Below are 17,192 nucleotides of genomic sequence, written 5' to 3'. Positions count from 1 at the left end.
AGGAAAGTCAGAAAGAGAGAAAACAAATTGCCGTGGATAACTAACGAGATAAAGAAAGAACAAAACAACCGTTACCGGCTGCTAAAGCTCCTTAAAGTTAACAAAGATCCAACAACCTGGAGCTCGTATAAAGCCGCTAGGAACCGTGTAAAGAAATTGATCCATAATGCGAAAATTTCATACTGGAGGGAACAATTTGCTGACACCGACAATAGCAAGAAATTCTGGCAAGTGATAAAGAATGCACAAGGCATCGGCACGAGAAAACCAATTCCACCAGTCTATGACAGGGATAATAACATCCTAACAAACGATTTCGACAAGGCCGAAGCTATGAATGATTACTTTGCAAGCATTGGAACTCAGCTTGCTGAAAAGTTTGACCACGATGCCATGACTGCTCAGCCATTCGAGACCATTTATCGTATAACACCCACCATAAACCAAATTGGCCTGTCCGAAAAACAAGTTAAGCTGAAACTCTCTCGGATAAAACAAAAAACAGGGGGTCCTGACAAAATAACGTCACGTGAAATGGCGGAGGCAGGCGACACCCTCTTTGAAGGTCTCTTCAGTATATTTAAGAACAGTATTCAACGCGGCCTCCACCCGAGTAACTGGAAAATTGGAGAAGTAATCCCAGTTTTCAAGAAGGGGTCCAAGTCAGATTGTGCGAACTATAGACCTCTGACAATGCTAAATTTAAACAGCAAAATCTTAGAGAGTATTGTTTGCGACTCTCTAGACAATCATCTCGAGATGCATAGCCTTGTCCACTCAAACCAATGGGGGTTCAAGAAAGGAATCTCCACTGAATCATTACTCGTCTATATCACTGAAACATGGAAAAAGGCAATTGATACTGGCCACAAAGTCGGAGTACTATTTATTGATTTCAAAAAAGCTTTTGACACTGTCGACCACAACATCCTTCAACTCAAATTATCAGCTGCAGGAATATCAGGTGGTTTCCACGAGTGGATCGTAAGTTACCTCTCAAATAGATGCCAATTTGCCACTGTAAATGGACTAAGATCTGGGCTGCGACCAGTCAATATTGGGGTCCCTCAAGGTTCCCTCCTAGGTCCTAGACTTTTTGCAATTTATGTAAATGATTTACCCAACTCGTCCGCAACCGGATTTATTCATATGTTTGCCGACGACACCACCGTGTATTACATTGGGAGGGAGGTTGAAGAAATAGTGGATGCGTTAAACCGAATATTAATTGATTTTAAAAGCTGGTGCGACCAAAATCGCTTGACTGTTCACACTGGCAAGACGGAAGCAATGTTAATCTGCAAACACGCATTTGTCGGCCCTATGAGACCACTGATATTTGGCAACTCATACATATATTTCACCTCCAAATCTACCTGCTTGGGTGTTGTAATCGACCACAACTTGAACTGGAAACCTCAAATTAAAATGCTCCACTCTAAATTTGGAGGAAAACTAAAATTCCTAAAGTCTATGAAAGGACTGCCTACCTGTGTTCTTGAAGAAATCTATTACAAAGGCATTGTTCCAAGCATAACCTACTGCATTGCCGTATGGGGATCCTGTTCATTGTCTTCATTTAATGACCTAGAGCATTTACACATAAAAGCTGCAAAACTAATCCATAAACTCCCTAGTGGAACTCCTGATTGTGACGCCCTTAAAAGGGCTAAATGGAAGCCATTGAGTTACATCTACAAGCGGAGGCTCGCATCGATAATGTATCAGGTGCATAATGATATTCTACCGGAGCAGCTTACGGCCCTACTTGGAACCCGCACAAATGAGACTAGTTACAAATTAAGGCGCTCGAATGACTTCTCGCTAGCATGTTATCATAGTGAACTCGGAAGAAATAGCATTAGGTATAGAGGCCCTATAGTGTGGAATTCCATCCCAAAATTCATAAGAAACGTTACTTCTCTTCAGCTTTTTAAAGAAAAGCTTAAACTAGCCTCAAAAACATTAGACCAAATACAGTTCGAGAAAGAGGCGTGCCTTATTAAATCTAAGAATAGTGCATTTTTATATTTTTAAATCACTCTTTTTATACTTAATTTTAATAGAAATGTAAATTTTAAGTCATTTTAAATTATCTTTTAGTAGCTTTTGAATCCTAACGATGTATTTTTAATAATTTTAGATTTTAGTTTTTAGGTATATATTTTATGGCAGGTCCACACCAGCCCTCTGGGTTGCCAGACGCAGACCTGCCTCATCAAAAATATATGTATGTATGTATGTATGTATGTATGTATGTAGTGCAATGTTCATCTCCTGATTTTCGCAATATTATAAAGGTTAAGCAGTTAACTTTCTGTTTAGACTAATTTCCCTCCCGGGATTGTGTATTTCCATTACAGGATGAGCACCTCCTGTATCCATGTGACTGCCTTAATTTTCGGATTGAAGCGGCAAACAGAAATGGACTTACAAACCCAGCCTGTACATCGAAGGAGTGTGTATGGACCGTTCCTGCAGACAAAGCAGCCGTGCAGCCCAAGCAAATCTCTGAGATGGTTTGGAAAGCATCTAAGTTCAATAAAGGTAGTTGCATTATAGATTTTCCTCACAGTAGCATAACCAAAATATGACAGTGAAGAATGATCATCGCAGTTAATTTTCCAATTTAAGCAATTGGAAAGAAGAAGCCTGAAAAAACTCAGGGCTTCAACGGGATTCGAACCCGTGACCTCCGCGATACCGGTGCGATGCTCTACCAACTGAGCTATGAAGCCACACATTGGGAGCGAGGTCAATTAATTGAGTTCATATCTTCCCGTGAGGAGTGAAATGATGTGAAGTATATATGAAATAATTCATATAAGAACTGCGGTTGTAGATGACAGTGAAGAATGATCATCGCAGTTATTGCTACAGATTCCGTGGCACGTTATGAAAGCATAAATTAATTTAATCAGTCTTTGAGGGAACTCGTTCACGATATAGGATATATAATCTTGGTCAACTGAATAGCGCAGACCTTCAATAGTCCTTGTTTTAACGCTAACGCTGCTTCTCAGTTGTATTAATCAATATCACTGAGGTGGCAACTGTGTATAAGAACGTGGCATACGCCCTTTGCAGCTGGGGTCACGTGACCAAACTTTTCCGAGAAAATTGTTCTATTATGGGCTATATCTTAAAGAATGCCAGAAATCGAAAGAGCGCATCGAAAATACCAAAATGGCTAAGTTTGAGGCTCCTGGAATTTCTTATTCTTTTAAAATTTCGGACCGTCATAAAATCTCCTTCTTTAATGATGGGGGCCTCAAACCTAGCTATTTTGATATTTTTGACGTGCTTTTTCCATTTCTGGCATTCGTTAAGTTATAGCCCATAATTTTAAGAAAAATCGGTCACGTGATGGCCTAGTTGCAAAGGGCCTATTCCGTGACTATTTGATGATTAAAGAGGGGGGCGTAAGGGTTTGCGGTGATGCGGTTTTGCGTTATTTTTGGTGCGGTTTTGCGGAAATCTTTATTTTGACCTGCGGTATTGCGGTTTAATAAGACTAAGCGGTTTGCGGTTTTCATAAATTTTGATTGCGGTGGTAATCGGTAAACAAGAGTCGGCAGCGTGTCTGCGCCTGGGTCTGCGCTTTCCAGTTATGACAATTATTACTCGGATTCTGACGCTTCCGATGACTTTTGATCTCTTGTTTATGTTTTGCAAGGGACCATTGTTGTTTGTAAATTTTCGCTTTTTCCAGTTAATGATTGGTATGATTAGCCATTTTATCCAATGATACGTCGACTTGTTGACTTTCCGGGCTGGGAATCTTTCGCTCGGATTTCCTACAGTATTTGCCGTGGCCTCGTGCGGGACACTGTCTGCCGAGCAAGAAGAAGTGGTTATGAGGATGGTCGGGAAGAGATTGGAAGGAGAGATTGGAAGCTCGGCTACGTTTCTTCTGGCAGCAAGAACTCGCCTCTGGAGAGTTATACGCTTCAACAATCGTTTGCTTTACTGAACACTTCATGGGGCTGACTACGTTGTCTTCGGGTTATTCAAATTCTTCTTGGAAAATTTTAAATGAAATTTAAGGTTGATTCAGTCGAATTGCGACACAAAATGGATGTTCCGCGCTCGTATTCGGGATATTTGAGTTTGAAAACTAGCATCTTGACGAATTTTCACCGTGCAAAAAACTCGCTGAAAGCTTGCGTTGTTTAAAGTGCACCTAACCCCAAAAATGTTTTTTCGCTAGGACGAATCTACTTATTATTTGAAATAGTTCTGCGAAAAAATTTTTGGATTCCGTTAAATCCTCGATTTTCTGTGCCACGACGAAATCTCGAAAATAGCTCCAAAACACCGTCGTTTTGTTTCACGACCGAGTTTGAGGAGAATGGGTCCAGCGGCTCTTGTGACGTCTACCCAGGAAGGTTGGATATCTCATTTCCTCTCATCTCCTTCAGGATGGTGCAATACACATTCGAAAAGTGCGCAGAAATGCCTATCAGAAGTGCCTTCCAGAGGTGCTATCGGCTGTTGCAGCAATATTCCAGATTTAAAGAAAGGTATACTGTACAATTTACTGGCGATGATCGGCTAATGGTGCAATAAAGACGTAAACGATGGTTGATTTTGTCGAACCGAAACAAGCGAACTGAATCTGTGAGAACCATTGAAGAACTCTCACTGGAATTTGTTCCGCAGACTTTCGAACGCTGTTTTCATAAATTTTCTGCTTAAAGCTAACCAGCAATTTGTAGAAATACCACCGACAACCTATATCTTCCAATCCCGCAGTATTTATAACATAACCGGCAAAGTTGTGTGATCCGGTCATGATCAAGAAGCGTTATACTGATACGTAAATAGATCGCAACTGTACGCCGCCAACCAACACTTATTTCTCTTTCGATTTAGATGAAAGTCGAAGATTAATCCTCTAGAATTACATGATAACAAAATTGTTAGACTCACAGAGTTTTTCGAAGGTTTGGAAATCAGCAGTGTGACAAAGATTCTGTGCAATAGCGTCGAAAATATGACCGCGTAACATTATCTGCGGACCGCTTAGGGAACACATCCTTTTCGCTTATCCGACGAATTTCACTGCAAACTTTGAGAACAATTTACATTGGTTATTTGGAGTTACGACTTAAAACGTGTGACAATGTGAAATCGGTAATTGCATGAAATGTTTCCTTCCGCCTTGCTTCCCGCAGCTTCAAAAATACAGGTCCAAACAATACGATTTTCAATCGATCGAAGCCAATGTTTTGGAGGTCATCAAGTCTCGAAAACTGCAACACGTACGTCGCTCTTAAAAACATGAAGCATTCAACTGAAAGTAAAACACAAACTGGATTTAACAGAACCTTGACAAAATACATTCTCGGTAAGGACAAATGTAAACGGGCTATAAACACGCGTGGGAATCTTATATTTTAGTTGACGAAATTACCATCCAAAGCAGTCCTTGAGTTTTCTTTCCTGCTGTTCGTTTGCCTGCTCCTCCACTTCGTATCTAGCTTTCCATTCCTAATATACAAGCAGCTCGTCCGCAAAGACGTCTTCCCCGTCGTCGCTTGAAATATTACAAATTGTTCTCAAAGCTCTAAGCAGTGAGTTCACAGTTGTCGAACGTGCTCGATCGAAGTTTACTTCGGAGCCTTCCAAATCGAAACTTAACTCTGACTCCAGTGACGAAAAAGAAATGATTCTGAGACAAACCTTGGACGTTTTAGTCCCAAAATACATCGGATCGATTAGTTTTGCATTCTATTTTCTCGAGCAAATACAGTGAGTTGACTGAGGCGCTATTGTGTTTGGTTCCTGGGTAGACGTCATCAGGTACCGCCGCCCCAGACTCCCTAAAACGCGGTCGTGAAACACTTAATCGCGACTTTGAAAGGGTATAGAAAATCGAGGATTCAACCAAATTCAAAAATTTCTTCGCCCAAATGCTTCAAATAAAGTCTAGATTTGTTTTAGCGAAAAAAAAATTTTGGGGTTAGGTGCACTTTAACATTCGAGTCGTTTCCAGTGCTGAAGTCGTAAACATCGATGTTTTTCAATCGGGTAACTCAGCAGTATTTGTGCGTGCGCGAGCGCACTTATATCAGTCCCACAGCAGCATGACGAAGTCAGTCCTACGGTATTATTTTATGAGTGCGATGATCATACGTTGATTAACATTAACGTACACTTTTATCAAACTAAGGTCGTGTTTCTAATGGAATGGCGAACTAGAAATAATGATGACGGCACCGTAGCACATTTGTAACTACGGTTTCGGTATTTTGGTAAATTTCCATGCGGTATTGCGGTTTGTTGCGTATTTTTACGCGGTTTTGCGGTTTTCGGACCCCCCTTACGCCCCCCTCGTTCAGTAGATTAAGTCCAGAATCTGGGAAATGAAAGAAGGTAAATATGCAAAGACTATCTCCAAGATTCTAGTCACAGCAATTTTTCTTATGCAAGATATGCGGAGAAATTTTTTACCCAAATTTATAGAGAATTATATGGAGACGCCATACTGGTGCCCATCCGTATGGGCACCAACATGGCGGCCGGAAACCAATAGAAACTTCTGTCATTGAGGTTTACTACAAAAGCGTGAATTTATCTCTCGAGGAACTCTAAACAATTAAAACATATTTTTTCTAAGACAAAAACTGTTCAGATAGCCAAATTCCCCGAAACAAGTCACTATTTTAACCATAATGACAGCTCTCTGGGCCGCAAATGCCGCGTCACGCAAAAGCGTAGAAATTCAAGCGTAGTGTATCACAAAACCAAGAACCCATTCGGAGCGAGAATTTGTATGAATATTAGTTTTCAGCTGCTCTTATACATCATTAAAGTTAAATCTCAGCAAGATCAACAGTTTTATAGTTTGAATTTCAGTGACGTCATGTGAAAACCAGCGATAACATGCGGACTCTAAAATTCAAAGCTCAACCGACAAATGCGTTTTTCGCTACCATCAATCAAATATTCGGCGGCTCCTCCAAGCTTCCGACTACCGCCGAGCACTGTTTCGTAGTCTAAACTGTGCTCAACGATTTCATTACCGCGCGCTCGGCAGTAGTCGGAAGCTGGGAGGAGCCGCCGAACATTTGATTGACGGTAGCGAAAAACGCATTTGTCGGTTGAATGTTATTGAAAGGCGCAGTAAACATAGAAATCAAACAAACAGGAGCTCGGTAATCCCGCGTTTGATTGAGTACGGCTGTTCACCTTTCGGTAATTGAAAGTTCGATTTTGTTCGATTGTCGACCGTTCGGCAATCGAACGTTCAATTTTGTTCGATTGACTAAATTTTGGTGTAAGTTCGATTATGTTCGATTACCGAACCCAATCGAACATCAATCGTTCGATTAGATACGCCGGGCTATATGGGTTACCCTTTGAACCAAAAACAGATTACGAATTTAATCAAGAAAGGGCCCATTTGGCCTGGTTCGTTTCACTTGTTTTAAAGCGCGGAGAAATCCACTGCTGAACCTAAAAAGTGGAAAATGCAAGCGTAACGCTAGATAAAGTGACACCCGTCACTTCAACGTTTTAGCCTGTCATTTGTTGCGAAAATTGATAAACTCGATTCGCGACACAAAATAAAACGCTCAAAGCAGCCTGTCACAAACGATTGCGTCTCCAAAGTCTTAGATCCATGTTAAAATCAAAGTGCTCTATGAGCAAATCCCTCGATCTCCCAGTGGATGATGAATGACGTGTGGCTTACGGGTTATTCTAGTTATACGAATTACCATATTGACTATACTTGTTATTACAACAGTCTTTTTTTTTCTTTTTTTTAAAAAAAGAATATCTTTTCGTGCATACTACATGAGACTAGTGAGACAATCTCAGATAGTGCGGATCTCAGATAGTGCAGAGTGCAATGTATAGCTCTGGCACAATAGTCACACCTGCCGTGTTCACTCCCGGTTTGTATTTACTTTGGTACCTAGGGCTTTTTCCCTTGCAGAATATGATCGAACAGAAACCTTTATAAGCCATAATCTTGTTATAATCTTAGCAGTGCGTATGTTTCATGTCTGTACTTTCATTCGATGTTTAATAATAGCTTACAATTACTGTTTGTCAAGACAGCTTTCAAATTTTACGCTGGTGTTTCACGTTGATTTTTTTTCATTTCAAAATTTAATAATATGCTGAAGTAGCAAATGTGACAATTTTACTTTTCACGCCAACGTTTGTAACTTGATACTTTTGTTTTCCTCGCAAAGGTATGGAACTTTTCTAAAACCCTTATTTTATCGAAAACTTAAGAGATAAATGGAAGAAAGTAAATATCTTATAAGGAAATGGAATAAAGTTAAATATCTTATGAGGAAATTGAAGAAGAACGATTTTGTTTGATTTAAAACTTTTCACCGATAAACAAGAAGTAATTTAATGAGGGGGGCGTAAGGGGGGTCCGAAAACCGCAAAACCGCGTAAAAATACGCAACAAACCGCAATACCGCATGGAAATTTACCAAAACACCGAAACCGTAGTTACAAATGTGCTACGGTGCCGTCATCATTATTTCTAGTTCGCCATTCCATTAGAAACACGACCTTAGTTTGATAAAAGTGTACGTTAATGTTAATCAACGTATGATCATCGCACTCATAAAATAATACCGTAGGACTGACTTCGTCATGCTGCTGTGGGACTGATATAAGTGCGCTCGCGCACGCACAAATACTGCTGAGTTACCCGATTGAAAAACATCGATGTTTACGACTTCAGCACTGGAAACGACTCGAATGTTAAACAACGCAAGCTTTCAGCGAGTTTTTTGCACGGTGAAAATTCGTCAAGATGCTAGTTTTCAAACTCAAATATCCCGAATACGAGCGCGGAACATCCATTTTGTGTCGCAATTCGACTGAATCAACCTTAAATTTCATTTAAAATTTTCCAAGAAGAATTTGAATAACCCGAAGACAACGTAGTCAGCCCCATGAAGTGTTCAGTAAAGCAAACGATTGTTGAAGCGTATAACTCTCCAGAGGCGAGTTCTTGCTGCCAGAAGAAACGTAGCCGAGCTTCCAATCTCTCCTTCCAATCTCTTCCCGACCATCCTCATAACCACTTCTTCTTGCTCGGCAGACAGTGTCCCGCACGAGGCCACGGCAAATACTGTAGGAAATCCGAGCGAAAGATTCCCAGCCCGGAAAGTCAACAAGTCGACGTATCATTGGATAAAATGGCTAATCATACCAATCATTAACTGGAAAAAGCGAAAATTTACAAACAGCAAAGCTTGCTTGCACAACAATGGTCCCTTGCAAAACATAAACAAGAGATCAAAAGTCATCGGAAGCGTCAGGATCCGAGTAATAATTGTCATAACTGGAAAGCGCAGACCCAGGCGCAGACCGCTGCCGACTCTTTTTTACCGATTACCGCCATCAAAATTTATGAAAACCGCAAACCGCTTAGTCTTATTAAACCGCAATACCGCAGGTTAAAATAAAGATTTCCGCAAAACCGCACCAAAAATAACGCAAAACCGCATCACCGCAAACCGTTACGCCCCCCTCCTGAACGTTTTGACCTGTGGCTTTTCAGAGTTGGTCTCCATGTGCACGGTTCTAAGCTGAAAAAAAACACATTCCTGTAAGGACACCAAAATGGTCACCCCGCTTGATTTTTGCAGGGGCATGCTAAGACAATGTGATAAGACATGTGGCGAACATGTGAGTATGTTAGCAGGCCCTGTGAGCTCGTCTTTCCGATGGATCTTTTTTTGACTTCTTTCCATTCAGTCGCCGTACGCCTCGCTATTATGTGCTTTCAGCGTTAGATTTTGGTGAATTTAAACGCTTCGACGGCAGCATTTATCGCAATCTGAGGGAATTGTCCTTGTTTATTAACACGACTTGGCTTTGGGATGATAACCGTGGGAACAGCTACATTTGGATTGCATTTGTTGATTAGTTCCAGTCGCGACAGATAGCTCAGTCTTTATCCGGTCGAAATTTTATTGTTTGGAATCGGTGGAAAAGTACTCTGAAGGTAAGATCCATAAGACTACTTTATTCATCAGGGGAAATACTCGAATTAGTCCTGAGACGAGCACGCGACTGCAAATGCTAGCTTAGAATAATGTACGTAATTTAAACATTCTATGAAACTTGAGAGACTACAGAAACTGGAAGCGTCACGCAACGTATCAACAAATCGTGACCTCTTCACTTGCATGGACTTTGACACTATGCATGTCTGACTGTAAAACCTCGGTTGCTGCTGAAAAATGTTGACTTTAGCAATGGACAAAGGTTGAAAGTCAGCTAGCGAAATCATTTATTTACGATGTATAATTATATATTAAAGTGAGAGCGTCGAACGCACTCTCATAATCTCTGATTACTACTAGTTTTTATTTTGATCTATTTTGAATGGCGTGACACTGAAAACCAGCAATTGAAAGGCGCAGTAAATATTAACACTGATAAAAAATGAAGAAATGGAAAAGAAAATGCCTAAATATTACAAGTGTATATTTTGAGGAAATTTTGTACTTTGAACCGCCCCCCTAATCCTCCCGAATAATTTGTTAGTGATTTGCTAAGACGATTGTCACATCTGCCACGTGGTCGGGGGAAATTTCAGATGACGGAAGAAGATCTGGTGTTGATCAGTAATAAGCTCCCTGAGCTGGTTGAGAAAGGATCAAAGCGTTCAAAACAAGAAGAAAAAGAAAGACCACAAAAAATTAAACAACTGAAAGCCGGGATCCGGAGGACATGACAGTAATCAGGAGTGCTCACCGGAGCCGATATACAAAATATCCGCTCGGCAGGGCTTAGTGCGCTGGCTGGGATTCTGAAGCATTGGCATGGAACTTGCTGGGAAGCCCGCTTCAAAACAATTGCTTGCTTACTGGTTTAAACTCGGAAGCTTATCCTAGCTGGAAAATGCGCATTTTTGGCATGAATCTAGCTGGTAAATTTTAATGTGAGGTTTTCCCTGGTAGACTCCATTACCAGCCGCCACTCTGGAAAATTAGCCCCGGGAAATTAGCATGCACTCATCAACCGAAGGCATTTCGCGCGAAGAATGGACTCAGGGTGCCGCCTAGTGATATGGTCACTTAGGATTCGTCTATCCAGGCATGCGCTGCGTCATATTACACAGCAGTTATATGACCCCTGTGTGTCACGTCCCAGCCAAAGCTTTTGGCTACAGCGCTCTACAGAGTCGGGAACGGTTTCTTAATAAGAGAGTTGATTTTATTTCAACACGGTAAGTTTCCTGTGCTTCCTCTTGTCTGTTAGCTGTGTACTTTCAGACCTACTCTACTATTCTGTATTTGCCGTTATTGTTCTGACCAAGTTGGATAACAATTAATTTTATGTGCATTATCCCCGTGCATTATCTTCTTGGTGTGCTTTCCGTTTAGACAACCAGATCTTCTTTGTAGTTTCACACATGTCGAAAATTCTTGATTTACTTATTTAGATGTTTACAATTTTGTTTCAGCAATCGTCAGAATCGTTTCGTGTGACGCTATTGCAGCTAAAGACCATTTACTGAGGTATGTCAGTCTTGTAAGCTGTTGTATGTCTTTCGTGCAATAGTACCGGGAATAGTATCGTGCCGTCTACTTTAGATGTAACATGTTTACTAGTACAGCTAGTAAGTTTATATACACTTAGTATTTAAATTTAAATCAAATTCTAGGCACAAGTATTCTCATCATATCGCGAACATTTCATCTGAGTGTGTGCTTACCATACATCGACAGACAGACAGACCAGGACATTTAAGCGAAAGTCACGGATTGTAGTTGTTTTGTTTTTCGCTATATCGTTTTTGGGCTATTGATACTGTTATATTTATGATACTCTATATTTATGGAGAATGGAACAGTTCGTTCTGCTCGGATTTTTTAGAATAATGGTAATGTGGCAGAAACTTTAAGGTGGCCGAACACAGTTTTCAAGAGGCTATGCTTAAATTCACCATTACTTTTAAGCTATTTATGCTTTGGCGCTCGTTTTTTGCAAGAGTCAAGGTTAACCACAGAAAAGTTTATTCTCGCATTTTGGCTAAGGTGTGTGCTGTTGCCACGGCAACGGGGCTGGTTAAAAACAAGGCTTAAAAACTGGTTTTTGTTTATTTAAAAAAAATCCAGTCGTTAGATTTTTTTCATCTTTTGCCCACTACGAATTGACATTAAATCCCTTCTGTCTACACTGTTCTAATAAAATTTTGACATAGGCGATTTTCGTAATTCGCCGTAAATCGTTTTCACCGCATGTTCTGTATTATTAAAAATTCCCTATGTCAAAATTCAGAGTTTTTGCGATAGATCATTCACGTGGTTTCTGAACTATTTTTTTGCCAAATTTCTTGAAATTCTAACGACTGGATCGTCAGAAATCCGCAAGTTTCCGCAAAAGCAATCGGTCTCAATTTTTTGAGCAACTGCGCATGCGCTGCATTTAACTGGGTTCTTTCGGTAACAAAGAGAAAGCTGAGAATTGCTGGTTTCTTTGCGTCGTTACCTTTTCTAACATATCTTTGTGATAAAAGACTAAAGACATCAATACATTGCGTTCAATAATAGAGAAAAAATAGCACAGATAGTGCGGATGTTGAATAAATGAAATGATCGCTCTTTGCAATCCTTGTGCATCAGCAAAAGCGCGCGCGAAAACTGTGTTCGGCCACCTTAAGAGAATCTTATTATCTGAACTTATGAGCTGTTGTTTCCTTTGATTTTACGCTTCTTCCGAAAAGATATTCCATTGTTCCCTTGGGTGTCCCTGATGTTTTGCTACGAAATTTACGTCTTGAAGTCTCAAGGGTGGAATTCTGTGAGCGACTTTCGTGCTTCATTTCTATGATTTCCAATCAGGTTATTCTTAGTTTAATAGCGCGCGCGAATATATTTTATTCGTATGAGTTCGGCTTGAACGCGTCCCAAGCAAGGAGACAAACAAGGTTTTATACGTAGCTTAACTTTCCGTTGTTTCTACATTCACAAAGCTTGTTTTAAGAAAAAGGTAGCTTGGATTTCCAGGGTTACAAACGATGCAATTTTTTGGCGTTTGTATCTTCGTGCAATTTTGACGCAAATCCCGAAAGAACTGTATCGCGATGCAAAGCAGCGAAATTTTATCGCGTGTGCCATAGTTTCTTGAGCGGCACGTGACGCCAGAATAACAGTTCGTTTTTTTTAGGCTTGCCATAAGTCGACTCTTTCTCGAAGCGGAACGAGTGCAACTGCGAGAAGTCTTCTCGTTCCGCCAGCACGCACGAGTTGAAATTTAATTTATTTAACATTGGCGCGAAAATATCGTTGCCTACCGATGACCAGATATGATGACCTTACCTCGAAAAAACTCTATCAGATCACTCCTTCTGTAAATACGAAATAACTGAAGCATGTTTGATTAACATGATACCGGGTTAACTTTCATACTAGTACGAACGAAGGGCGCTAAAAAATGCTCAAATTTTGAATTAGGGTAGCTGCTGTGGTCTTGCAAATGTTTATAAAACATATAGCTCGGCTTGGGTTCCGGTCTTCATTTGGCCTTGCGGAATTTGACACCTAATAACAGACTTTTTTACACTAAGCAAGGGTCGCACTAGGCACAACCTGCGATCAGGCGTTCTTTTTACAGCAAAAAAAAAAAAAAAGCTAAAAAAAAATAAAGCCTGATCGCAGGTAACCTTAGGCTGTTTGGAAAGAAAACAACAAGTCGTGGAAAAAGAAACTGCGGTTTTTTTTTTAAGTTTGAAAGGGTTGAGACGTCGAGGTGTCAAAGATCAGACCTTTTGTTAGTTGCAGTACACACCTTCTGCCCGAGCTTTCCCAATGGGATCAGCTTGGGTTTCCGGTCAGGTCATATTTTCTGGTTACATTGCAAACAATCCAAATAGATACCCGAGGTGAGCTTTTGACCTGGCAGTGTTTATGGGGAAATTTCATTCTTCAAGGAAATCGCTAACCGCGAAACGTATGGTTTACTTGGAGACGTTTTTTCGGTTGATTTAGCGATCTAAAATTTCGTTTTTAAAAGAAGAATGCGAAGAAGGCGTCTGCGATTACCATTAAATACTAGGGATGTGGAGCGTCTACGGCAGGTGCTGGATTTTGATAACTCTCTTGCTCCCGATTTCGCTGGAATAAATAGCCGTTGTATAACGCCGCATCTTGTTTTGCATATTCTGGTCTAAAGTTGCAATGAAAAGAAAACGTTCTACAAAACTATGCACCAATGAAAGTGATCAAGTAATCACAATTAACCACGAAAGTTGGCTACTTTGCGCAATTTCAGCGCAATACCACAAAAATTTGCCCAGCGTGTGCCGCGTTTTCCTGTTTTTACCATTTCCTTCCACCCGATTGGTTAATCGACTCTTGTGGTTAGATAACCATAGAGAAACCCTAGTGATTTCCCATGGGGAGTTTCACTGTGGGAATAAAGGTCACACACAAAACACAGACTCCCCTCGGGTAAAGACCTTCTTTCCTGTGGGCAAATAGTCTAGTGGAACCGCAACTATAACGCTGGAGTGTCGTCTCGCAGCGTTTGACTGATTGTCCGCAACACAAAATAATTCGTGCAGCGCGTCAATGCAGTTTTATTGTTGAAATCACTACTATCAATGTTTCGCTTAATTGTTAAGATGAAGAAAAAAAATACTTTTAGCCTTCGAAAAGGTTCCCGGCGAGGACAGAAAAAAAATTTGGCGAGCGCGAAACAGAATAATTCGGAGAGTAAAGCGATCAGGGCGGGACAGGGTAGCCTGTAGATTTATATTTTTGATGTGCCTATCCACCGTTTGTGACAAGCCTACAACAAATCAATCAATGAGGTAATTAGACCTGTCAAGAAGCTACATTTTCTGTCCTGGCAAACAGATCTAATCGTCCTAATCATTCAGCCAGGCCCGTCGTAAGTAACATGTTCACGGAATATTTCAAATTTTATCACTCCAGAGCCAATATTTAGAGAGCTTAAAACATATTTTGCAATACCGAAATGAGCCTAAAGAAATTATTAGCAAATGATAGAGGTGTCGACCTCTGCTAAGCGACATGTAGATCACAACGGAAGGTCTGGAAACCACGCTCTTGACCTCTAAAAGATTTGCTATAGCACAGTCAGACGGCTCCACTCTACTTAAAATTCCTCCTCATAACAGAGCATTTTGTTCTTTTTAGACAGCACAATCAGTATCAAACTTGCTATTCAATTATTATCTTTTATTTTCATGAAACGTAGTCTTATCCAATTGCGAATTGCCCTTGAAACTAGACGCTTTGCTGCGTGTACCCAGGCAGTCGTTATACTGAGAAGCACTAGCTATATTGCAATTGAGCTAAATGTTCTGCATTTGAAGTTGTACGAAATTCAATCGAATCGATGTGCTTAAGCTCTCCTGCTTTTGATTGCATTTCTTGTCATCGATTTAAAATAGCTTATTACACGTTTGCAGGTCTTTAGGGCGTGAAAAGAGTCAAGGTCTTTATATCAGCCTATAAACGTTTCAGTCTATTTTCCTCAGCCTTTGTCGTGGTTATTTGCGTTTCTCAAGCAAGCGAGACATTTCGAATTTCCGAGTTATGGCGGTGCGTGACATAGACCTACGAACGCGTTTGTCGAAAAACATATACTTATGTCATGATTTTTAGCCCAATCAGCAGTTAAAGTACTAGGAAAAGAGCTTATGTAAATGCTTGTTTGTTCAGTACAGATAAACAGTCGCCTAGACAGCCAAAGTAAGCTCCAGATGTTTACACTATTTTCCGGCCGCAATGTTGGCGTACCGCGGAGGTACTGGTCTCTGTAAATTTGTGCAAAATATTTCGACGAATATCTGAGCTTGGGAAAACGCACAGACTTAAAAATTGGCGAAGTGTCATCTTTATTAATCTCCTATAACATCACAATTTCTTGATTTAATCCACTAAATGGTTGTGGAATAAATTTTTTATTGCGTCAGGATTGCGTGACAGTGCAAACCAAGAATTGTTTTGGTGGGTCAACATACATGTACATTAGTTTCTTTCAGCTTAAATGTACAATAATTCGCTACATGGGTTTCACTCTTGTAAAGACACATAACTCTGTTATAAGAAAATAACGAGAGAATATCGTTTAGTTCGAGATTTTATCTTTACTTTACTAAGTTTCTCAGAGCGTTTTACTTAGGTGTACTCGAGCAGATACATTCGTAAACAAATTCTCTAACCTTTCTGCTCTTGTTGCTCAGAAGTTCTTGAGTTCGTGCTGGGATTCTACTTGGTTCACGATCATACAACGACGCTTTTGAAGATGCTTTTATCAAGCTGAAGAGTTGATAGCCCCGGTTGATGGCTCCTTTGGTATAACATGATTCTTGATAAATTCACTCAAAATGTTCGCTCGTAAATTGATCTCTCGTAAGTCTTGCAGACCGACCCGTTGCGAAAACGCTTAAGAGCGTAAATCCGAAAATATCGAGAATCGGCCGACAGAAGCGAAATAACGAATTTTTTCTTATTTGACCAAAAGAACCCATTTGGTTAACTATTTTCGGAAATGACATCAAAAGGTTCGATTTCCTTTTCTTTTCTTCTAAATTTGCAAAACTTAAAAACTCGGCCACAGGGCCTTCAGCGGCGGCCATGAGACTTGAAATTTGGCACATGTTTAACATACTCGTATGGACGTACCAAACGTTTTCTTAACATGTTCTTTACACAATTTGTGGGGCATCTCTTAAACTTTACTCGGGACTAAATTTTGTTTAAAAATGTTTTTTTGTACAAAATAGTTAACCTTCGGAAGCTGAACCATTTACGGACCTAAAGTGATAAGGCTAATATTAGCAAACTTTGAACTTGTCAAATGCTGTCTGTTATATTACAGTTAAGTAAACAAATATAACCAAATAAAAGCAGGTTCTTTATTCTACTCGCCTGGAAAAAATTATAGGTGGTCCGTAAAAACTGTTCCGTTGAGAGAATTTTCCGTGAGGTCACTTTGACGCATATCTGACTTAATTATTCAATTGTTAATCACTGCGCAATTGTTATTATTTCTGACTATTTTTTTTTGTACATTCCCAATAAATCTTTGAAGGTAAAGAATACGAGTACATATAGCCACTCAAGCAATGGAAATACAAAATTCGTGAAACGTGAAAGGGATATCTTTAAACATAGACAACAACTATAATTAAATTAAACTAGGAACGTCGCGTTAAAGTGCACCTA

The 17,192-nt window shown here is 40.1% G+C and overlaps 1 long non-coding RNA gene and 1 pseudogene across 1 annotated transcript; both read left to right on the top strand.

Annotated features, from left to right (window-relative positions):
• Nucleotides 1-3,865, top strand: part of LOC110062381 (uncharacterized) — a 5,417-nt pseudogene extending 1,552 nt beyond the window's left edge.
• Nucleotides 3,866-9,545: 5,680 nt separating this feature from the next.
• LOC149097305 (uncharacterized) lies at nt 9,546-10,676 on the top strand. The gene is made up of 2 exons (XR_016204356.1): nt 9,546-9,988; nt 10,534-10,676. It is a non-coding gene; the product is annotated as an uncharacterized LOC149097305 (long non-coding RNA).
• The last annotated feature ends 6,516 nt before the right edge of the window (nt 10,677-17,192 follow it).

The sequence above is a fragment of the Orbicella faveolata genome, unplaced genomic scaffold, assembly GCF_042242905.1.
Source record: "Orbicella faveolata isolate gen_17 unplaced genomic scaffold, um_ofav_v1 contig_47, whole genome shotgun sequence".
Lineage (NCBI taxonomy): Eukaryota > Metazoa > Cnidaria > Anthozoa > Scleractinia > Merulinidae > Orbicella > Orbicella faveolata.
Note: the sequence above shows the minus strand (reverse complement) of the source record. Positions and strands in the feature narration are given on the sequence as shown.